Consider the following 25,000-nt stretch of genomic DNA (forward strand, 5'->3'; position numbering starts at 1 on the left):
TTACAGGCACAACAGAAACAGGAAGTAAGCGTGAGAGGAAGTTGTGGTGGAAGAGTACAGCAGGGTTTGCCACCATCCCCAGCCGGAGCCTCGTGGAGCTTTAGGTGTTTTCGCTCAATAAACACTCACAACGCCCGGTCTGGACCGCGAGTCCACTGCCATAACCACTGGGCCATAGCGCCTCCACACATGTAATGATATATTCTTGTAAAAAGTGATAGTCGATTAAATTGACCACAGTACTTGACTGGTACTTTATTTCATCAATCCTAAAAGGATGAACGGGTAAGTTGACTTTAGTCAGATTTGAATTCAAATCGTGAAAAGCTGGGGTATATACTGCAGGATATTTTCTCTTTTTCCCCCAATGCTCTAATAATTCTGTCAAACCACCACCCTAAAAGTAATCATAAATTTGTTTAACATAGGTACAAGGTCTGAAAGTTTTCAAGAAAGGGTGTTAGTCAATGCCCTTGACCCAAATATTTGACTGGTACTTCATTTGGCTAACTCTGAAAGGATAAAAGGCGAAGTTGACCTTGGCAGGATTTGAACTTAGAATGTAAAGATCTGGCATTTTGTCCATCTCTCTAATGACTCTACCAATCCACTATCCTTGAATTGTTTCTCACACAAGCATAGGGTTTGAAATACTGGTTTCAAATTCTGGCATGAGACCAGCAATTTTCGGAAGGTGGGGGTGAGTTGATTATATCAACCCCAGTGCTGGTATTTATTCTATCGCCTCTGAAAGGATGAAAGGTAAAGTTGACCTTGGTGGGAATTTGAACTCAGAACATAAAGACAGACGAAATGCTGCTAAGCACTTTGCCTGGTGTGCTAACCATTGTGCCAGCTCACTGTTTGTCTTCCAGGTCTGGAATATTGAAGAAAAATTTTAGTTAACTAAAAGGTTCAACTAAAACCTTTCAAGGCAGTGCAGTAGCATGGCCACAGTCAAATGACTGAAACAAGTAAAAGAATAAAAGATTAAATTCCTAATAATATTTAATTCTAAAAATATAATAGGATTCTTTGAAACATCGAATGGCTATTAGGGTCCATCTGAATAAAATAGGAATCAAAAGGGGTCCACAGACAAAAAATGGTTCAGAACCACTGGTACTCACAGAATACAAATGTCTGAGATGATCCAGAGAAGTAAACCATTACCTCGGGCCAATCAAGGAAGCTTAGAAATCCAAGATTACACTCCCTTTAACTCTTTTAACTCTCTTTTGCTTGTTTCAGTCATTTGACTGTGGCCATGCTGGAGCACCGCCTTTAGTCGAACTAATTGACCCCAGGACTTATTCTTTGTAAGCCTAGTACTTATTCTATCGGTCTCTTTTGCCGAACCGCTAAGTTACAGGGACGTAAACACACCACCAGCATAGGTTGTCAAGCAATGTTGGGGGGACAAATACAGACACACAAACATACACACACACACACATATATATATATACATATATACGACGGGCTTCTTTCAGTTTCCGTCTACCAAATCCACTCACAAGGCTTTGGTCGGCCCGAGACTATAGTAGAAGACACTTGCCAAAGATGCCACGCAGTGGGATTGAACCCGGAACCATGTGGTTGGTAAGCCACACAGCCACTCCTGCGACCATTAAACATAAATGCTTTCTTCCAGCTATCATTCCCTGGCATGTGCTAAGAATAGGACTATTCTCTTGGGCCATCCAAACCATTTTAACTCACCTTTATAGGAGGATAAAACCTTCTTCTCCAAATGGAACTTGAAAACGTCAGTGAGGGTTTGCTCAAAAAATGTGTCCGTTTTCAGTCATTTCAGCTGCATAATACGTTTTTTTTGTTTTTTTTACTGCAGCACAAGATGACATATTTGTTGGGAAGGAATATAATTAATTGGTTATTCTAGTATATAACTGACACTTATATTATCAACCTCTATGGAGGGAGGAACAGTAACTAAAACCTGATGTGATTAGACAGAACACAGATGATAGAGAGACAAAACTAATTACTGTAAAACAGTCTACCATTTATGCTAACTCACCACCTTAACATAACCAATAATAATAATAATAATAATCGTTATAATAATAATTAAAGCTGATGCTGTGATTTCTAGCAGTAGTTGAATTAATTGAAAAGTAATCAATTTTATCACACAAAAGACACTAAAATTAGGAGGAGAAGAAGAAAACAAATAACTAGAGAAAAGTGAGATAGTCAGAAACTGATGTATGTAGATATGTATGTAGCTTTTAAACTAGGTTTAATTTTGTAGCTGTTAAATTCTGTTTACAGACGGAAGACCATTGTTCATATCTACTACTATGTGGTTATAAATAAATTATCTTAACAGGTAGCAACACAAGCGACAGACTGACATCTTATATATCATATATCATATATGAATTAAAATTACATATGTATAAAGATATATAGATATAGGTATTGGTTATGTGTGTGTGTGCATGTATATATGTGTATATATATATATATATATATATATATATATATATATATATATATATATATATAAAACTTACTGTTAGAAGTCGAGATGCATGGCATTCAGTTACTCAATAAATGTAAAATGCATTAAATAAACGATAGCTAAAAGACGTACATGTAGGACAGACACAGAAGGCTCTAATTCTTCATCAGTTATCAACCGACTGGTAATACTCAGTTTCATACCTTTAATGATAATATTGAGTACTTCTCATATCGGTGGCACCTGCAAAATTTGCAGAGAATTAGGGCTTCAAGCAAGCAAAACGATGCAGGCTGGACATACGGTTGATAACTGATGTAAAATTAGGGCCTTCTGTTTTTGTCCTACATGTAGGTTTTTTTGTAGCTAGTATTGTTTATTTATTGTATTTTTCATTTATACACACACACACACACAAATATTGCCAAGGTCAACTTTGCATTTCATCCTATTTGGGGTCAGTATAATAATTACCATTGAGCAATGGGGTAGATGTCATTGACTAACTCTTCTCCCAAAATTTCAGGCCTTGTGCCAAGATTTGAAACAATCATTATCATCATGTTATAGGTGCAGGAGTGGCTGTGTGGTAAGAAGCTTGCTTCCCAGCCACATGGTTCCGGGTTCAGTCCCACTGCGTGGCACCTTGGGCAAGTGTCTTCTACTATAGCTTCAGGCCGACCAAAGCCTCGTGAGTGGATTTGGTAGATGGAAACTGAAAGAAGCCCGTCGTATATATGTATATATATGTATGTATGTGTGTGTATATGTTTGTATTTAGTGGTGTGTTTACGTCCCCATAACTTAGCGGTTTGGCAAAAGAGACCGATAGAATAAGAACTAGGCTTCCCAAGAATAAGTCCTGGGGTCAATTTGCTTGACTAAAAGGCGGTGCTCCAGCATGGCCGCAGTCAAATGACTGAAGCAAGTAAAAGAGTATCATCATCATCATCATTAAGGTGGTGAGCTGGTAGAATCATTAGCAAATCAGATTAAATGTGCCATACCATTTCTTCTAGCTTTACATTCTAAGTTCAAATTCTGCCATGGTCAACTTCATTTTCATCCCTTCGGGGTTAATAAAATAAGTACAAGTCTGGCACTGAGGTTTATATAATTGAGTGGTCCCTTCCTGCAAAATTTTAGGCTTTGTACCTCCAGTAGAAAGGAATATTATTATTATTATTATTATTATTATCATTATTATTATTATTATCATTATTAAGGCAGTGAGCTAGCAGAATCGTTAGCATCCTAGATGAAATGCTTAGCGGTATTTTATCTACTGTTACATTCTGAGTTCAAATTCTGCCAAGGTCGACTTTGCCTTTCATCTTTTAGAGGTCGATAAATTAAGTTCCAGTGAAACACTGGAGTCGATGTTATCGACTAGTCCCCTCCCCATAAATATGCTCACCACCTTAATAATAATGATAATGATGAAAATAATAGTAATAATAATAATAATAAAGACCTGGAAATAGAGGTAACTCGAATGTGGAATCTAAAAACAGAAACAATTCCTATCATAATAGGTGGCTTAGGTATAATAAAAAAATATTCAGACAAATACATAACAAAAACACCAGGACTTACAAATATATATAGCATACAGAAAATTGCACTACTGGGCACTGCACGCATCCTACGCAAAACACTTTCAATACAGTAACCATAAGAGCATCACAGCAAACCACAGCACATACCCAAGGCACACAGAGCTGTGCTCGGTAGTGAAGTGAAAGCACATTATAAAAATAAAACTACTGAACAATAATAATAATAATAATAATAATAAACCTCTGCATGGTAAATATGTGGCCTGTAGCAAACAAGCTGATGTAGACCAGAAGCACACCCATCATTGGCTACGGAGCTCAGGGCTAAAGGCAGAGAGTGAAGGCTTTATATTGGCTGCCCAAGATCAGAGCTTATTGATCCAGAACTATCAAGCCAATGTGATGAAAAATGGTGTAGACCCAAAGTGCTGATACTGCAATGATGGGATAGAAACAGTGGACCACCTAATCTCTGGATGTAAGGTTTTAGCATCTGTAGAGTACAAATCAACACATGAGAGAGTTGGCCAATGTGTCAGCATTATAAAATCAAAACTGCTGACAAATGGTACAAGCACCACTCTGGAGGTTGTAACTGAGGGTGAAAATGTAACTATTCTTTGGGTCTTCCCAGTATGTACAGACCGGACCATCAAAGCAAATAAACCAGATATTGTTGTGAAAGACCAAAACAATAAAGTTTGTTTAGTGATTGACATGATCATACTCTGTAACCATAATATCTTGGCAAAAGAATTTGATAAGCTCAGAAAATATAAAGATTTACTAACTGAAATCGAAAAAATGTGGTATCTCAAGATGGTTATAGTACCAGTGGTTGTAGGAGCACTTGGAATGATCAAAAAAGGAACTGGAAATTATTTAAGAATGATCCTTGGTTTACCATCCATGCAGGAAGTGCAAATGATTGTCTTAACTATGACATCACAATGAATGAGAAAAGCATTGTCACAGTGAATTTTCTTTGCTCTTTTCCTTTATTTTATATTTACTTTTTTTATTTTTTTATTTCTTATTTTCTCTGTCTTCCCCTTTTCCTCTATCACATAACTTTGTAAACAAACAATCTGGTATGTTTATTTTAATGGCCTACCAATGTATACGGTACGTTTCTCTGCCCTAAGTGTCAGGAAGACACTTGGCAAGAAATGGAAACAAAATTGAAAAAAGATGCTAAAACAATAATAATAATAATAAAGTGAAAATCAAATACATAGTGCATGTGTTTATTGGCAAAATGACCATCCCTAAACATAACATATATATATCGCCATACTTGACCGCTAAATCCACAAGTTTTTTTCATTCTCTCTCTGTTTATTTTCCCTTATTCTTTTCTGTTGAAGAGCGTATACATATATAATACATATATATATATATATATATATATATATATATATATATATATATATATATATATATATGTATATATATATATATATACATATATCTACATATACATATACACACACACACACATATATATATATATATATATATATACATATATATATATATATACATATATATATATATATATATATATATATACATATACATCATATATATATATAGATAGATATAGATAGATATACACACACATATTTAGAAGTAAATGTACAGATAAGCAAATTAGACAGATCAATATATATATATATATTGTCCGTCAAGGTCGACTTTGCCGTTCATCCTTTTGGGGTCGATAAATTAAGTACCAGTTGTGTACTGTGGTCAATCTAATCAACTGGCCCTTCCCCAAAAATTTCAAAGCTTGTGCCTAGAGTAAAAAAGAATATATATATATATATATATATTGTACGTAAACATATATAGGCACAGGTGTGGCTATCTGGTAAGAAGCTTGCTTCCTAACCACATGGTTCCAGGTTCAGTCACGCTGAGTGGCACCTTGGACAAGTGTCTTCTACTATAGCCTCAGGCCGACCAAAGCATTATGAGTGGATTTGGTAAATGGAAACTGAAAGAAGCTCATCGTATATATATGTATATGTTTATGTGTTTGTCCGAGGCTAGGACAGTTACCCCCGCCCCCATGGACAATAACTCACCAAGGATAATTACCCTGAGGACAACAGTTGATGATTTAAAACTTCTTAATATATTGGAGAGGGGGTAATTAACCATGGGGATAATTGTCCTGATACGGTCTGTGTGTGTCCCCCCACCACCACCATCGCTTGCCAACCAATATTAGTGTGTTCATGTCCCTGTAACTTAGTAGTTCAGCTAAAGAGACTGATACAATAAGTACTGGGCTTACAAAGAATAAGTCCTGGTGTCGATTTGTTCGACTAAAGACGGTGCTCCAGCACGGCCGCAGTCAAATGACTGAAACAGATAAAAGAATATGTGTGTGTGCGTGTGGTAAGAAAATCTGTTTTGTTATTTTCCTTATCATAGTAAGTATAGGGAAGCATAATCCATAGACAAGCTTACCTAAATATATCATGAACCATGACAATATTTGTCAAGTAACAAGTCCTAAGATATGTGTGTATGTGTTCATGCTTGTGTATGCATGCATGAATAATTCAATTAATTCATTAGTTCCAGTTTTATTTCTCAAAGCATCAAGTAATACATTTTTTCCTTTTTGTAATTATAATAGTTGTTGTTAAGTTTTATGTTTTATGTTTTTGATTGAACCATTCCAGTCATGGTCATGCCATCTTATCAGTCAATGTATTCAAGACTACATTATAACATGTATCTTGCTCTTTTTTTCTAATCAGATGGTAAGATATTGCTTAAGGGAAATTTGGCTGCTATCTCTAGCACTTTCTTGGCTCATATTAGGTTAGGTCTGTCACAAACCCAAGGACTCATAAAGTCAGGGCTTAAGCAGGTTTCCATGATGTTTAAGTGACAAAGATCACAATGCTCACCTTCCCCACTCTCCTGTACAGGATGCTAGTCCTTTTCAAGGTTAACTTCCCAACTGTTGCTAGAAATCACTTTCAGTTGAGTGGACTTGAAGCAATGAGAAATGAAGTGTTTTGCTTAAGAACACAATGTACTCTTGGCCCAAGAATTAAAACCACGACCTTATGATAGTGAATACCGCACCCTAACCACAACACCTTCACTCTTGGCTCATATTATATAGAAATATATTTGTTGTATAGAACATTATCAAAGACTTACAAAAGACCTTGTAATCTAGTGTCCAGCTTATCGCCCTATCTATTGGATGACTCAAGTCCATATCCCCAAATAGTAATGATCTCATATACTCACTGAAACATGGCCACAAATTTATAAGAATCACTCCAGAACATTCTTGGTTCTTATTTCACCAAACCTGGAGGAATTAAAGCCAAAGGTACTCCTCCTCTTAATTCCAAGTAGCGTTTGCAGTTAGAATGTAACAGGATGTAAACAAACATGTTTAGTCTGGAGTTCTGCTATTTCTACTGTTCTAATAACCACACAGATTGACATCATCATCATTTAACATCCACTTTTCCATGCCTAGATGGAGTTTATCTGAAGATTTTCTACAGCCCTTCCAGTTGCCAACCCTCACTGTTTCCCTGCATCCAAGCAAGGTAATATTTCCCCATGGCCAGACATGTTCTCACGCAATATTAGAAATGAATGAAGGCAGCAAGGAGGCAGAAACGTTAGCACGCTGGGCAAAACACTTAGCGGTATTTTGTCTGTCTTTATGTTCTGAATTCAAATTCCTCCGAGGTCGACTTTGCCTTTCATCTTTTTGAGGTCGATAAATTAAGTGCCTGTTGCATAGTGGGGTCGATCTAATCGACTGGCCCCCTCCCCCAAAATTTTGGGCCTTGTGCCTAGAGTAGAAAAGAATATTAGAAATTAATGACTGTGCTTGTGTGGCAGTGACACTCATTTACGAGTATCGCACGATATCAAGGCCAAGGTCTTACAAACATACACACATTCACAAACACATACATATAACACACATACACATAATGGTTTTTGGTAAGCAGTTTCAATTTTTACAATTCTGTAAATGATAATAAAAATATTTTATAAGCTTGAAGCTTATAAGTGATCAGTGTGTAGTGACTAAAGAAAATAGTCTAATGTTGGGGCATATAAGCCCTCAACAGAAAAAATGCATGGTCTTCGTATGCATGGAACACACTTGTTGTGAAAACAAAGAACTGTGGGTTCATGTCCCATGTGTACGGAGACCCTACTTTTTTTCCATTGAGGGATTGTCTCTATACTACTAACAGCTGTGTGATTGCTTGCTTGCGTGCTTGTTTGTAATTTAATACAGCCAAACCAGCGCATAATGGGAAAATACTTGAAAGTAAGGTACCATTCAAATGTGAATACAAACAGAATAAAACAAGTTTCGCATAAACTGAACCATGGGTTCCCAAGATACATGGTTTTTTTTCAGGTACCTTGAACTATTGGTAACCCAACAGGTTACGAGTAGTCTAGTATACCCAATATTAGACTATTTTCTTTAGTCATTACATAGTGATTGCTTATAAACTTCAAGCTTATAGAATATTATTATTATCATTATTATTATTATTATTATATATATATATATATATATATATATATATATATATAAAACAGGCTTCTTTCAATTTCCATCTACCAAATCCATTCATAAAGCTTTGGTTGGCCTGAGACTATTAATAAAAATAACACTTGCAAAAAAAGAGCTATGCAATGGCACTGAACCCAGGACCATGTGGTTGGGAAGCAAATTTCATACCGCACAGCAACGACTGCATCTATAAACTCTATAATTTTATTCTGCTTTGGTCTACATTTGTAATGTTTTAATGATGGGATGAAATCAAAAACATTATATGCACACATCATTCATATTATTCATAAGGCAATTGACTGATAAACTCTGGAATGAAAATTTACGCACATTTCATTTACACATCCACAATAGCTACCATACATAATTATGCTACACAATAAAACACTACAATTGCTAAAAACAAATACACAAAATCAAAACACACAAGAGGAAGAAGAAACTGGACAGTACAGTTCACAATTAATAGAAGTATGTTCCAAATATGTGAAGGTGCATGGCCTAGTGGATAGGATATTTCACTCATGATCGCTAATTTGCATGTTCAATTCCAAAACTGAGCAGCATGTTGTGTTTTTTTTAGCAAAACATCATTTTATGTTGCTCCAGTTCACTCAGCTGTAAATGGATAACCCTGTGACAGAGTAGCCTTCCGATCAAGGGAAATGTTGGCTTGCGTACCAAGCCAGCGGAGTGGCACTATTGAAAAACTAAAATATTGCAAAGGGCGTTGTGACCAGTGATGTATAACAATATCTGATAGTCTGGTCCATCACATGATCATGTGATATATGTATATGTTCTAAATACTCAAATAAGTAATTTGAAAGTCCACGACAGTAACAACAGCAGTAGCAATAGCAGAAGCAATTCTTACTTGATTCCAAATACTGTGTGGTCCATTCATATTTCAGTCATGTGAAGACAAACCTTCCCTCAAAACAAAATGGACAGAATTTTTGGGTCAGTCACAAGTACAATAAAAAATAATGTAAATGGAAGAATTTTGCTAAAGTAGATAATCCAGGAGAGGATAATGAGAAAAAAATTATATATCTCCACTTATGAAAAGACAGAAGCGAATTAAATTTCTTTTCACATTAAGTAATACAACATTCTTACCAGGTATATTGAGAGAAATAATTTCAAATGAAAAAGTCAAAAGTTATGGCACACTCTGTTGTACCTTTAAAACTGAAGATGCACACAAAACACAGGCTGAAATGTTGGAAATAGTGTTTGGCCATACATTTGTGCCCCAGTTCATGGGTCAAAGAAATACAATAATTACAATAAGAATTGGACATTGTGTAAATCCATGGTTAGCAATGGATTTTGTGTCACAGCATCAGAGAATGGTTAAAGTAGGCTTTTGTGTCACAGCATAGGAGAATGATCAAAATCGGCACTCACAAGTCCTAATAATACCCAGAGGCCACAGAGCCATACACAAACTGTACCCAGTAGGAGGTACCATGACAAAGAGCTTGGGATTGCTGATACAGAATAGAAAACTTAGCTGTTACATTTGTCAGAGTAAAGCATGTCTTGGAGCTGAATGTCTTGAATAACTGGGAAGATAAACTATAACAAGGAAAACAAAAGTAATGAAAACCAACAGCAACAACAAAAAGAACAATGACTCCCAATTTCCAGAATAGCACCACCAAAGCACTGAAGATAACAAATATGCTCTCTTATGGACAGTGCCAGCCTGTAGTGTTACAACTTCATTATGTGATGAAAGAAAAAAAGAGAGAAAATTACAATTAAAAAAAAAGAGAACTCAAAATATAACAACAAAAACAGGTAAGGGGAAACAATTTCTTTTAAATGACAACAAAATCCTTGCTCAGGAAAATAATATAGAAAATGATGAGGAGGATGGTGACTTAAGAGTCACCATTCTTTGAAAATCAAACAAACAGTTGATAGACAAAACTATCAATCTGTGGTAAAACAGACTTTCCCTAGAAGTTAGAATGACAGAAAAATGATTTAAGGTCAGAATATAAACAACATGCAAAAGATAGATAACTTGTGAAATAAATAAATTAGACATTACATTATACTTAAAAGTAAATACCCTCAAAGTGGCATTTTTCAATAACAAATGCCTCAAAAAGTGCTTAGTGGTGCATTCAGTTGCATTTGAACACATTTTGTGAACTGATTCAGTGAACAGGGTCTTAAAGTATCCAACTCAATCTAGCCAGAAAATCTTTCATGCTTTAATTCTTTATATTATATCTTGCTATAATTATTGTGTTTAATTGTACTTTACTTATTTCCATATAAATATGTGTGTATCCATACATGTGTGTGTGTATATGTATCTGCACTTGTGTATGTATTTATGTGTGTACATGTATACATATGTGTGAATATATGTATGTATGTGTGTGTGTGTTAAATTAAGAAATGGTGATGAGTAAATAATAATTATAAGCTTAAACTTATAAGGGTTCACCGTATGTTGGCTATAGAAAATAGTCTAATATTGGGGCAAAAAAGGGGTATTTTTTCCATCAAGGGCTTATATGCCCCAATATTAGGCTATTTGCTATCGCCAGTATACAGTGAATGCTTATAAGCCTAAGCATAAAATTATCATTTACAGAATATATATATATATATATATATATATATATATATATATATATATATTCTGTAAATAATAATTATATGCTTAAGCTTATAAGCATTCACTGTGTGTATATATATATAAACACACACACACATACGATGATGATGAGGTGTGTGTGTGCCCATGTTCATGAGTGTGTACCTTTCAAATGCTCTATACTTCAATCCATTTCTTGTATAACATCTTTTACCTCCACCTTTCATATTTGTAAGCATGTTTTTTTTCTTTCTTTTTTTTTTTTCACACTCCACAGTATCTTTTCCTTTTTTAATACTTAGCGGTATTTTGTCTGCTGCTATGTTCTGAGTTCAAACTCTACCACGGTTGACTTTGCCTTTCATCCTTTCGGGGTTGATAAAATAAGTACCGGTTGAGTACTGTAGTCGATGTAATCAACTAGTCCCTTCCCACTAAAATTCAGGCCTTGTTCTTATAGTCGAGAGGAGGAGGATTATTATTATTATTATTATTATTATTATTATTATTATTATTATTATTATTATTATTCTAAGGCAGTAAGCTGGCAGAATCATTAGCCAGGCAAAATGCTTAGCAGTATTACGCCCATCACTATGTTCTGAGTTTAAATTCCGCCGAGGTTGACTTTGTCTCTAATCCTTTCAGGGTCAATTAAAGAAGTACCAGTTATGCACTGGGGTTGGTGTAATCAACTTAATCCCTTTTCCCAAATTTGAGGCCTTGTGCTTCCAGCAGAAAAAATTATTATTATTATTTTTAATCTAAGGCAGTAAGCTGGCAGAACCATTAGCACGCCAAGCAAAATGCTTAGCAGCATTTTGTCTGTCTTCACGTTCTGAGTTCAAATTCCGCTGAGGTCAACTTTGCCTTTCATTCTTTCGAGTTGATAAAATAAGTACCAGTTGAACCTGGGGGTCAATGTAATCAACTAGCCCCCTACCCCAAAATTTCAGGCCTTGTACCTTTAGTAGAAAGGCTTATTATTATTATTATTATTACTATTATTATTATCATTATCATTATTAGGCAGCGAGCTGGCAGAATCATTAGCATGCTGGACAAAAAGCTTAGTGGCATTTCATCTATCTTTACGTTCTGAGTTCAAATTCTGCCATGGTTGACTTCGCCTTTCATCCTTTCAAGGTCGACAAAATAAGTACCAGTTAAATAATGTAACCAACTAGCCTTGCAATCTCTCCCCTGAAATTACTAGCCTTGTGCCAAAATTTGGAATTATTATTATTATTATTATTATTATTATTATTATTAAGGGTGGTGGTGTTGCATGGGTGAATTCCATATAAGCCTATACCTAATTCATTTTTTAAAATTATTTTCATGTTGTCTCTATTTCTTCATTTCTTTCCTTCCCAATCAGTTTCTTTAATTGTCTTGTCTCTCACTGTCCCTCTACTTCAGGGGTCAGCAAACAAGGGTTAATTACTCCCCAAGTGGAGTAAAAATGAAATTCTTGTGAGTAATGAGGACTCATTAAACTTAAGTAAAATTATATAAAAAATCATGTTCCTTGTTATCTATGAATTTCTTCCTATCAAATCAAGAGGGGTAACATTGGAGTAAATAAATATATTTTGGGGTAATTGGTTAAAAAAGTTCCCTGACCCCTACTCTACTTCATTCTGATTTCTCTCTCTCTCTCTCTCTCTCTCTCTCTCTCTCTCTCTCTCTCTCTCTCTCTCTCTCTCTCGCACAGTGTGAATATACACTGTGAATGAAGTAGAAACTTCATTCTTACTCTTCATTCTCTCACTTTCTCTTTCTTACAGTCTCTCTACTTTACTCTCACTCTTCAATCTCTTTCATTTCTTTTTGCACTTTCCTTTTCAGCACATAACTTTTTTTAATTAGATAAATGTATGCATGCATGCATTAAAATATAGTTACAATGTGTTAAAGAATACTCTACACTTATGCGTAGAGTTTTGTAATTTATCACTTTGTCAGCTCATTTTCTTATATATATATATATATATATATATATATATATATAGTTTTAGAATGGTGGCAGCTGATAAAATAAATGTTCTCTATGGCCTGTGTGTTTTCTGTATTCCATTTATCATTTTGTCCACGTTTTTTTGCTACGTCCTGCACCCAGATATGCATCTATATATACATGTAGATGTAGGTATGTACATACATGTACGTATATACGCATATACTCATATATTATTTGTACATATATATATATATATATATATATATATATATATACACACACACATACATACATATATATATATACACACACACACACACATATATATATACACACATATATATACACACATATATACATACATATTTATCGTACATTCATACATATTTGTTCTCATTATATATATATATCATACTATATTTTCAAAGTACACATACATACACGTACCTTTCGCAAATGTATTTAGTTTGCACCTATAAGCATCCCTGGAAAATTCTTCATGCTTACTTGATCTGCTAGTAATAGCAGCAAAATCTCCTTCACATTGCAATCTAATAACTTTAAAAAAAAAATTTTTTTTGATGTGTATAATATTGTTCTTTTAGGGTTTCCTGTATGCCGGAAAAATAAAGGAAGGTCAAGGATGGAATGCCCTTGATTATAGATTGCTTGATCAGGAGAAGCCTGGGGTTAAACTACAACAACAAAAAGAAAAACCCTTTTTTTGTTTTTTAGTGTCTTGTAACATTTTTTTTTTCTTTCTTGCAAACATACAAGTATCATACATTGACAGTAAATAAGAGGAAAAAAAAAAACGATTTTCATTATTTTGTTGTTATTTTCACATTCATAATTAATGTTTGAAAATAAAATAAACTTGTGTAATTCTGAAATAAATGATAAGTATGAAAAAAAAACCCCCAGAAAAATGGAAAGATTATAGTGAGTAGACTGCTAATTAAAAATAAACACATTCTCACCTACATACGCATAAGTGTACAAGATAATAATACTTACTAGATAGTTAACTGCTGATGTTGCTAGTTGTACTACAGAAAGTAAGTGGCCTACATTGAGTTTTATAGTAAAGGTGATAGCAAGTAATAGCTAGCAGCTAGAAGTATAAGATGGTTACTATAAACAAACAAACAAACCGAGACATATATCGCATACTGTGATTGATTAGTAAAGTAACTTATCAATTAAGAATTCATATTGTCATTATCACTGGGGTTAAAACCTGTTACATTTATTATGTTATTTTTTTTTTTTTTTTTTCCAATCTGTTAAAGTATTACATCTTTTCATGTCTTTCAATTAAGCACAATCTTGGATCTAGTTTTCCACTCTAGTATGGGTCAGACTAAATTTGTTGAGGCAAAATTTTTTTACAGCAAGACCAGTCCTCAGTCAAACCGTCCAACCCATGCTAGCATGGAAAGCGGACGTTAAACGATGATGATGATGATGATGATGATGATGCCCTTCCTGTCACCAACTCTCACCTATTTCCATGTGAAGTAATATTCCCCCATGACCAGACAAGTTTTCATGGAAGACTGGAAACAAAAGACACTACCTGCGTAACTGACACTCACTCACTACTGTCATGCAATATCAATGCAAGAAGGCTTCTTTCAGTTTCCATCCACCAAATCCTCTTGTAAGGTTTTGGTCAGCCTGGAGCTACAGTAAAAGAACACATACCCAAGGTGCCATGGAGTGTAACTGTGGTTGGGAAACAAACTACTTACTTCACACTCATTACCTGCACCCAAAGAACACCTACAGTTTTATTTACCCAAGTAATTAAAACCTTCAGAAAATAGGTTTCTCTGATCCAAAAGTTAACAGAAAAAAAAGAGTTATCTTTTTTTTACTTGGAATTCAGCACACTTAACACAAAAACTGATGACATGAGCCAACAAAATAGTTTCTATGCCTGGTGGGGGGTGTCAGCACACATGGGTTGTGAGTTATATGTGGGCTAATGAGATGTTCTCAGTGGGCCTTGGAGCATTTCTAAAAAAATTTGAAATTGCATGTTTTTGTGGCCTATATATATGTATGTATATGTACGCATCATTCACAATACTGCCAAAATACAGCCTGGATTTACCTGGGATTATATCTAAGGGCCTATATCTTCATGGAAGTATGGACCAACCTCCATACCTCAGGAAAAAAAACAAACTGCGAACTTTATCTTCTTGTCTGTACTCTTCTATCTACTTTTATTATTTATTCTTCTATTTCATTCCTTAAAAACTGTGAATTTCCCTGTCTAGAAGACACTTGTCCTAGGTGCCACACAGTGGGACTGAACCTGGAACCAAGTGGTTAGGAAGCAAGCTTATTACCACACTGCCATGCCTGTGCCTCTATCAACTGAAGAGTTTTTTAGAAGAAAATTACATTCAGCCAGCAAGCTGAGATTTGAACAACAAACCACAAATAAGACAACACCTGCATATAAGTGACTGGAAGAACATATAAAAATGGTTCATTAATATCTATGTACATATTTCACACAGGTACACACATACACACACACGTATATATACACCTAAGTATATATTTATGTATTTCCTGTTGATGGATGGATAAATAAAACATCATTTCACGCCTTTATGTTGAGATTGGGTGTGGCCTCGAACAGAATATCCCTATTTCTATGTTTATCAATTACACATGCAATGAATAATTAGGTTAACAAACAGGGCTTTGGAATGGATTGTGTTCATATATAGAGACCCCAGTGTAATTGGATCTCTATCAATTTTAGTAATGACTATTTGGTTGTTCAATCAAATGGACTACCCGTTCATTGAATTGTAGTATGTACCCTTAATCCTTAATGTAATTCTTAGTTGCAATCAGTATAAAACATTTAACCCTTTAGTTTTCAAATTATTCTGACAAATGTAAAGCTTATTTATTAATATTATTTTGAATTAACTATGTATTATCTCATAGATTTGAGATTTTGATGATGTTATTGTCTATGTTTAGAATGGCATTGTAGGGTAAGTGTGAGAGACTAGCTATGGTCAGTATAAACATAAAACAGGGAGGCCTATGTGGACTGGATATGGCTGGTTCAAATGCTAAAGGGTTAAAATGCAGATACAATCCATCTAACAACCTCCCACACAGTTTCAATCTACCCAATTTTATTCATAAGGCTTTGGTCAACCGGAGCTGTGCTAAAAGATATTTGACTTAGATGCCCCCACAGCGAGATTTGAACTCATACCTCGCTTATCTTGTATCTATTACTAGTTTTAGTCATTAAACTATGACCATGCCGGAGCACCCCATTGAAGGGTTTAGTTGAGCAAATCGATCCCAATATTTATTTATTTTTTTATAGGTTGGTACTTAGTCTATCAATATATTTTGCCAAGGTGCTAAGTCACAAGGATATAAACAAACCAACACTAGTTATCAAGTGATGAAAGGACAAACACAAAGGATCACACACACATACATATACCTATATGACAGACTTTCACACAATTCTGTCTACCAAATTTACTCAAAGCATCGGTCAGCCTAAGGCCATAGTAGAAGATACTTGCCCAAGGTACTGTGCAGGAGGATTGAATCCAAATCTACATGGTGGCAACATGAGCTTCTGAACCACACAGTCATGTCTACACCTATATTATGTATTAAAGCTGGTTAATGACACATACTTTAATTAAATGGTGAAGTCCATGTCTTTGGATAGATTCATATGTCATGAGAAGAGCAATTTGACATTTTGGGAATGATATTTGTCAGAGAGACAGAAATTTTGCTGTCTTTCTTTTATTTATTTCTTGGCATCTTTATCCTGAAGAAGGGTTTGAAACATTGGATACACCACTCCCCATTGCAATTTCCCCATACTTGTTCAGCTGTTTGTGCCTTATATAACTGGACATTCTCATAAAATAATAAGTACACCATTTTTGTAGTTAAATGTGGTTTATACAAGTGAAAGAAACTGACTAACTAAATGACAAGATATCAAAAAAAAAAACAACCCAGAAATGTCAGAACAATGTAACAAACAATATCTGTCTTGCTGCTGCTGGTTTTAATGCCCAACTATATTGATCAACACCTTATATTCTCATGAAAGAAGAAACCCTTTGTTCCCTAGAGAGACATGGCTCTCTAAACTTCTTTTCCCTTATCAAGCAGAGCCATGGTTCTAACAGGGGACAAACTTCAATGCTATATCATAACCCAGCTAACAGAATGTTTCTACTACTCACACTGAACATTCCCAGGCTGATTCTGTCTGTCATCCATAACAGCAAACCCACTAAATCTTCAAAAATTTGGTGCTAAATAAAAGAATTATGTTGATTATTTGGTTTATCTGAAATTGTTTCCTAGCTATCAGTTAGAGATGGTGAAGTTATTGATAAAGTTACAGATTCAACATTTGTCAACCACCGGCTTTGAGTCTCTTAAAATTGTATTTCTATAGAACAAATTTTAATATTTCAATTATCCCTTTTTGAAGTACTTTGCACCAGTCTCATAAAACTAGAAGTTCTATTGATCCAAAAATCCTTGAAAGTATTCAATCAACTGTAGATAAATGAATGCAACCTATAAAACTCATAAATCTACAGAGATGGTAGAGCAACATTAATAAAGTAAATGGTTTATATCTAATTGACCAATGAGAAGATGATAAAGACTACATTAGCATGACTGAAACCTAGAAGTATCAGTCAAGCGTTTAGTTAGCAATTCAACCGATTCAACAAATAACTGTTCTATCTTTGGTGATAATGTTGGATTGCATTGTGATAATGTTGGATTGCATTGGTGATAATGCTGGATTGCATTGGTGATAATATTGGATTGTACTGGTGATAATGTTGGATTGCACTGGTGATAATGCTGGATTGCAATGGTGATAATGTTGGATTGCACTACGATAATGTTGGATTGCACTGGTAATAATGTTGGACTGCATTGGTGATAATGTTGGACTGCATTGGTGATAATGTTGGACTGTACTGGTGATAATGTTGGATTGCATTGGTGATAATGCTGGCTTGCAATGGTGATAATGTTGGATTGCATTGGTGATAATGTTGGATTACATTGATGATAATGCTGGATTGCATTGATGATAATGTTGGATTGCATTAGTAATAATGTTAGTTTTACATTGGTGATGATGTTGGTGTTCCATCGATAATAATATTGATCCTTGCATAACTGTAATGCTTTTCCAAATTTGAACATTAGTGTAACCTTTTCCTAACATTAACTCCTCCCATATCTTTCCCAATTAACATAGACAAACATATAAATAAAACCACATACGCACAAAAATAACTGCATCATCAATAGTCTCAGTAGCTTCACAGTACTGAGAAGCTCACCACCAACAATAGTGCAGAGAAGCATCAGCTGTTCTCACCAAATCTAGATTGCCTGCCTCTGCTGTGGCCAGCACAAGAATCTACAGAAATAGACTAGACAGTGGAGCTAGAGCAATATGTCCAAACTGTCATATTGCTCTACACCCATATGATTAATTCCTGCTTATCAAATTATGCTGTATGGTCTACAGCCAGACAGAGACAGATGGATCTGTGAGCAGCACCTCATTGTTTAACCTGATGATTATAAGACTGTTTTGATCAAAGCTGACCTGGGGCTGCACAACAACAACGACGACAACTAATTTATTTCTTAGTTTTAAAATAGTCAAGGAAATTGTTAGTTGATAGACTGAAGTAGATATAGTGTGTCGTGGTTAAGAATCTCACTTTGCAACCATGTGAGTTCAAGTTCAGTCCCTGTACGGCACCTTGGACAGGTGCTTCAGACTAGAGCTCCAGGTTGACCAGTGCTTTATGGGCAAATTTGATAGATGAAAAATGAGTGGAGGCCCATTGTGTGTGTGTGTGTGTGTGTGTGTGTGTGCGTGTGTGTGTGTGTGTGTGTTTGCCTATGTTTGCCACCCCCACCACCACTTGACAAACAGTGTTGTTTTATGTCCTCATAACTTAGAGATTCAGCAAAAGAAACTGATAGAATGCATACCAGAATTAAAATAAAAAGAAATAATGGAGTTGATTTATTTCACTAAAACTCTTCAAGGTGGTACCCCAGCATGGCCACACACCAATGACAGAAACAATTAAAAGAAGATAAAAGAAGGACTCAATAGCCGTATTAAGCACAACCATACATACAGCCAGTAAGGCCGTACTTTAAACATAAATATGGATACAGTATGGCTGGATGACTGAAAAAGTTTGCTTTACAATCACAAGACCCAGGTTCAATCCCACCACGATGGATCTTGGGCAAGTGTCTTTCATCATAATCTCAGGTTGATCCAAGCTTTGTGAGTGAAATCAGATAGACAGAAACTGTATGGAAGCCCATCAGATGGATTGCAACTGTAATTCCAATGTCTAGCATTGTTACATGCTGTGTCATGCAGATTCTACCAAGGGATAATGCTAAGAGTAGACCTGTGTGTTGAACTCACAATCACTAATGTATTAATTCAATAAACAGGGAATTCAGTTGATCAAAGAACTAAATACTCATTATTGAAATGACAAAGATCCACACACTTTACTTACCTGCAAATGAAAGCCACAACACCTCAGTGGTAAATGGTATTTACTTTACTGAGCAAGGGGAAAATGAAATTGCTCAGACAATCATTGCCTTATAGAAACCCAAAACTGCCAGACAAGACACTACTTTGTCTATAGCCTAATCACGTCCTATAGTCTAACAATAAGACCATTGCTTTGCCTTTAGTGGTAATGTTAGTGCTGCTGATATTAATGGTGAACAGTGGTGATGATGAATAGTTGAAGAAAGAGGAAGAAAACAAAAATCTGTCTTCTGTAATTACTACACATAAGAGATTATATCTGTAAGCAATAAACATGTTATCTTGAGACATCAGTTCCTAATAATATCTCAAATCAATATGCTACCTTGATATATTGGTAACTAATAATGATATCCACTAACAATAAAAATGGTATCTTCAGACACCGACACCATCATCATCACCATCATTTTCACGTCCACTTTTCCATGCTTGCATGGGTTCTGGTTACTAATAATATCTATAAAAAAATCAATAAATATTATACTTAGACACACCAGTTACAAATAATTCTATTTCATTTCATTTATCTCATAAGCACTTTAGACAGGTGAGGGTAGTGTTGATATTGAGCAGATCAAACTGATTGGTTGAATTTTTTTGTTGTGGGGGTGGGGGGTGGGGGGGGGAGAAGAGAAGGGAGGAAGAAGACTGTCTTACATCCATTTTTCTATTCTTGCATGGGTAGGAGGATGTTTTTCACAATTTTGAACATTTATATATTGTTGAAATAATAAGTTTTATTGCAGAATGTCCTTCCTGCAGCTAATCTAGGATGGTGCTGCTGCTACACAACACAGACATCCTAGACAGTTATTCAAAGACAGGCCAATCAATTGATCGGCATGAAATTGCTCACCAACACCCACCAAGCTCTGACTGGCAGACTCCTGTCGCTTCTCTCCACTTTCTCTACCACTTGCTACAGAAGTGAAGTGACCTTTGCTCCTCAGATCTGGCTGGTCTCAGGCACTCCTAACTCACTCATCTTTCTCTTTCTCATTGCCCATATTATACCCCCCACCCCATTATAAGAGTATTAGTTCACTGAAATTCCCTCCCTTCATAGGTTATTCTTGTAGTCATTGACGTGTTCATTAGAAGCATTAACCATGCCAACCTTATTAGTCACAAAGGGCCTGCAAAAACCATGGGCAGAGCTTTTTTCACCTCCAGACCAAACCAATAAAAAAAAAAGAATCTTGACAGGCGAACTTGACTCTTACTTGAGTTCTACTCGAGTTTTTATCAATCAAGTGGGCCAAATCAACTACAGGTGTTATTGTTATTTGTTTAATCCAGAGGATCTTAACAGGGGGTCCATATGGTCCTTGGGAGTTCGGCCCTTGGGGGCCCATATGAGATTTCGTTGTTAAAATCTTATCTGCAATAAATTGGTTATACTTCTAAAATACACAAAATGTTTTAACAATTCCTAGTAATATTTAATAATAAAATTATAATAGGATTCTTTAAACTTAGAATGGTTATGAGAGTTCACCTGAGTAAAATTGGAATGAAAGGGATCCATAGGCAAAAAATGGTTGAAAAACACAGGTTTAATCCTAGTAGAATTCTGATCCAGCATACCTATAATAAAAGGTGCTTGGTCCTGTTTTTTATTCTTAGTTTCTGTTTTTCTTCCCTTGTAAATTGGAACTACATTATCCAATGTGTAGTTCACTATTATATACAATGAGCTTCTATATGATTACTGTTCACCAAACTCTCACAAACCAGTGGTCAACTCAGGGCTACAGTACAAGACACTTGCCTAAGGTGCTGAGCACAAAAACCCCATGGTTGCAAAGTGAACTTCTTAACTACATAGCAATGCCTGTGTCTTGTTAAATACTTTTACACATTACTGCCTATAATCAGAAACCACAGAGGTGTGTGTGTATGTGTGTGTGGTCATTTAGTTTAGAAGTTTCCTTCAGAACTATGTGGTTCTGTGTTTGGTACTATTACTGGGGTGGAGGTGCAATGGCCCAGTGGTTGGGGCAGTGGACTTGCGGTCATAGGATCGCAGTTTCAATTCCCAGACAGGGCGTTGTGAGTGTTTATTGAGCGAAAACACCTAAAGCTCCACGAGGCTCCGGCAGGGGATGGTGGCGAACCCTGCTGTACTCTTTCACCGCAACTTTCTCTTACTTCCTGTTTCTGTTGTGCCTGTAATTCAAAGGGTCAGCCTTGTCACGCTGAATATCCCTGAGAACTACATTAAGGGTACACGTGTCTGTGGAGTGCTCAGCCACTTGCACGTTAATTTCACGAGCAGGCTGTTCCGTTGATCGGATCAACTGGAACCCTCGACGTCGTAAGTGACGGAGTGCCACTAGAGACTAGACTATTACTGGGACCCTGGGAAAGAGTATTTTACCAAAACCTTTGGTTAACTGACTGATGAGTGGAATTTGATAGATAGAAACTGAATGGAGGCATGTCATATATATATATATATATATATATATATATATACATATATATATATATTTCAAAAGTTTTCACAGAAACACAACAAACGGAAAATTTGATGAAAACACAAAACAGAAAATTTGTAGCTAATTCCTCATCAATGTCCAAAGATCCTTACAATTTCGCACCTTTAACATTGATAATGTTCACTTTTGGTGGTGCCAGCAGCAGAAAGCCACTGGGAATAGCTTACAAACGTACAGCACAATGACAAAGACAAATATGATATAATCATCATCATCATCGTTTAACGTCCGCTCTCCATGCTAGCATGGGTTGGACGATTTGACTGAGGACTGGCAAGCCAGAAGGCTGCACCAGGCTCCAATCTGAATGCAACAGTCAAAATACTGCCTGGGTTTACCTGAGATTGTACCTAATGACTTATGCCTTCACAGAAGTAAGGACCAACCTCCATACCCTCAGGAAGAAGATGAGCTGTGAACTTTATTCTCCTGTCGGTATTCTTCTATCTCATGTTTTACTCTGATTTTTTTATGGCTAGATGCTCTTCTTGTCACAAACCGTCACTTGTTTCCAAGTAAGGGAATATTTCCCCATGGGTAGGCATGGTTATTGGAAACAAAGGATACTACCTGTATGACAGTGACACTGATTCACAACTATCATGCAATGTGAAGACAAGAAGACACCAACTCACACACACATCGTTGGCGATTTTCTTTCTCTGTCTTCCCTTCTTTGGACCTTTCCTATATTTCTGATGAAGAGCTCCGCTCGAAACGTGAAATCCTCTTTCTTTTCTTTCCTTTCCTGAGCACCCAATAACACTGTACCACATCCTCACGTTGTGGTTTTTTCATGTTTCTTCTTGCTTGTTCATGTTTGGATTGACTATATATATATATATATATATATATATATATATATATATATACATATGTATGTGTGTGTGTGTGTGTTAAGAATGTATTGGAGTACAGTATAAAGCTTGTCCACCTTCAGATTTATCCTGTGCTATCCAGGTTTGCATTTGTGCATCTGTCATGTGTGAACAGATAATTGAAAAAATTGGAGTCAATATTTACATATCGCCTGAGGAAACACAACTAGATCTCATAATGCAGGGAAACAGTTGCATAATCAAGTACCTGCACATCTGGAGAACTACGTTGTGTGGAAACAGTTGTAGTGATTAAAAAATAAGTGTCCAACTGTACTCCTTCTTGTTGACTCCAATTTTTTCAGGTATATATATATATATATATATATATATATATATATATATATATATATATATATAAATTTTAGAGGTAATACTTGATAATTGCAAGCACCAGTATATGCCAGATAGTGGCCAGGGTGAAAGAATGAATTAAAAACGTAAAAGTAAAAACAGAACACAAAGGATTCTGCGGTACACGTGTTTCAAGCTTTATAGTCGTTGCACCATTATATGGGTATATAATTGATAGACAGGATGGTATAAAGCTATCTTCAGCCGCAAATATGTTCTTTCCCAAGTATTATATCTTGGTGACTTCTTCTTTGTGATATAATACTTGGGAAAGAACATATTTGCGGCTGAAGATAGCTTTATACCATCCTGTCTATCAATTATATACTCATATAATGATGCAATGACTGTTTGTGTATAAAGCTTGAAACACGTGTACCGCGGAATCCTTTTTGTTCTGTTTTAATTTTTACGCTTTTAATTTATATATATATATATATATATATATATATATATATATATATATATATATATATATATATATATATATATATATATATATATATAGATAGATAGATAGATAGATAGCTAGATAGATAGATAGATACATACATACATACACACACACACACACAAAATACTTCTTTCAGTTTCTGTCCACCAAATCCACTCACCCTGAACCTGAAACTAAGTGGTAGGGAAGAAAGCTCCTTAACCACAAGCACCTGCCCATACGTGCACCCGCACACACACACACACACACACACACACGTGTGTGAGTGTTTGTATGTGTGTGTGTATGTATAAACCGCAATTATAAAGCGTGAATTTATATGATTTGACACCTAACACATTGAACAGATTATTCATGTAAAATTTACACAATTAATTTATTATATAAAAACATACATAATCATATTAAAATAATGCTATTAATAACAAGCTGTTTATCCATACCACCCAAACACCCACATACACATATACCTCTATGACACTAACTACTGCACCACCATGACAAACAGATGATGCACAGGATAACAAGGCAGCCACAACATGGTCACTTGATCCGTTAGAAATAGCAACCAAATACTCCTCAAATTACAACCCTATCATCTAAACCAGGGGTTTTCAAACTTTTTGACTTGCAGACCCCTTTATATTTCAGGCTTTACCTTAGGGACCCCCTTATAAACGCTTATGAAACTTACACATAAATATTTGCTTAACATATTTTTACATTTATTTATTTAACAGTATTTAACAAATAGGTTTATTGTCAATTAAAAGATTTTGATTAAAAAACATATATAAAATCAAATTGCCCATAAAAAGTATTTGCTGTCCACGGACCCCCTGTCTTGTCCTTGCGGACCCCCTGTGGTCCGCGGACCACAGTTTGAAAACCCCTGATCTAAACAAAAACAAGAGAGAGAAAGCCATACTAA

General features: G+C 35.5%; 1 protein-coding gene and 1 long non-coding RNA gene across 7 annotated transcripts in view; one reads left to right on the top strand and one right to left on the bottom strand.

Annotated features, from left to right (window-relative positions):
- Positions 1-5,314, bottom strand: part of LOC149132819 (uncharacterized) — a 79,811-nt gene extending 74,497 nt beyond the window's left edge. The window contains exon 1 of the long non-coding RNA XR_016243975.1: positions 4,839-5,314. This is a non-coding gene — a long non-coding RNA (uncharacterized LOC149132819). The remainder of the gene's footprint in view (positions 1-4,838) is intronic.
- The window catches only part of LOC106881088 (uncharacterized), a 925,009-nt gene that overhangs the window by 820,548 nt on the left and 79,461 nt on the right, over positions 1-25,000 (top strand). The window lies entirely within an intron of this gene.

This window comes from Octopus bimaculoides, chromosome 13 (genome assembly GCF_046866305.1).
Source record: "Octopus bimaculoides isolate indiv1 chromosome 13, ASM4686630v1, whole genome shotgun sequence".
NCBI classification, from domain to species: domain Eukaryota; kingdom Metazoa; phylum Mollusca; class Cephalopoda; order Octopoda; family Octopodidae; genus Octopus; species Octopus bimaculoides.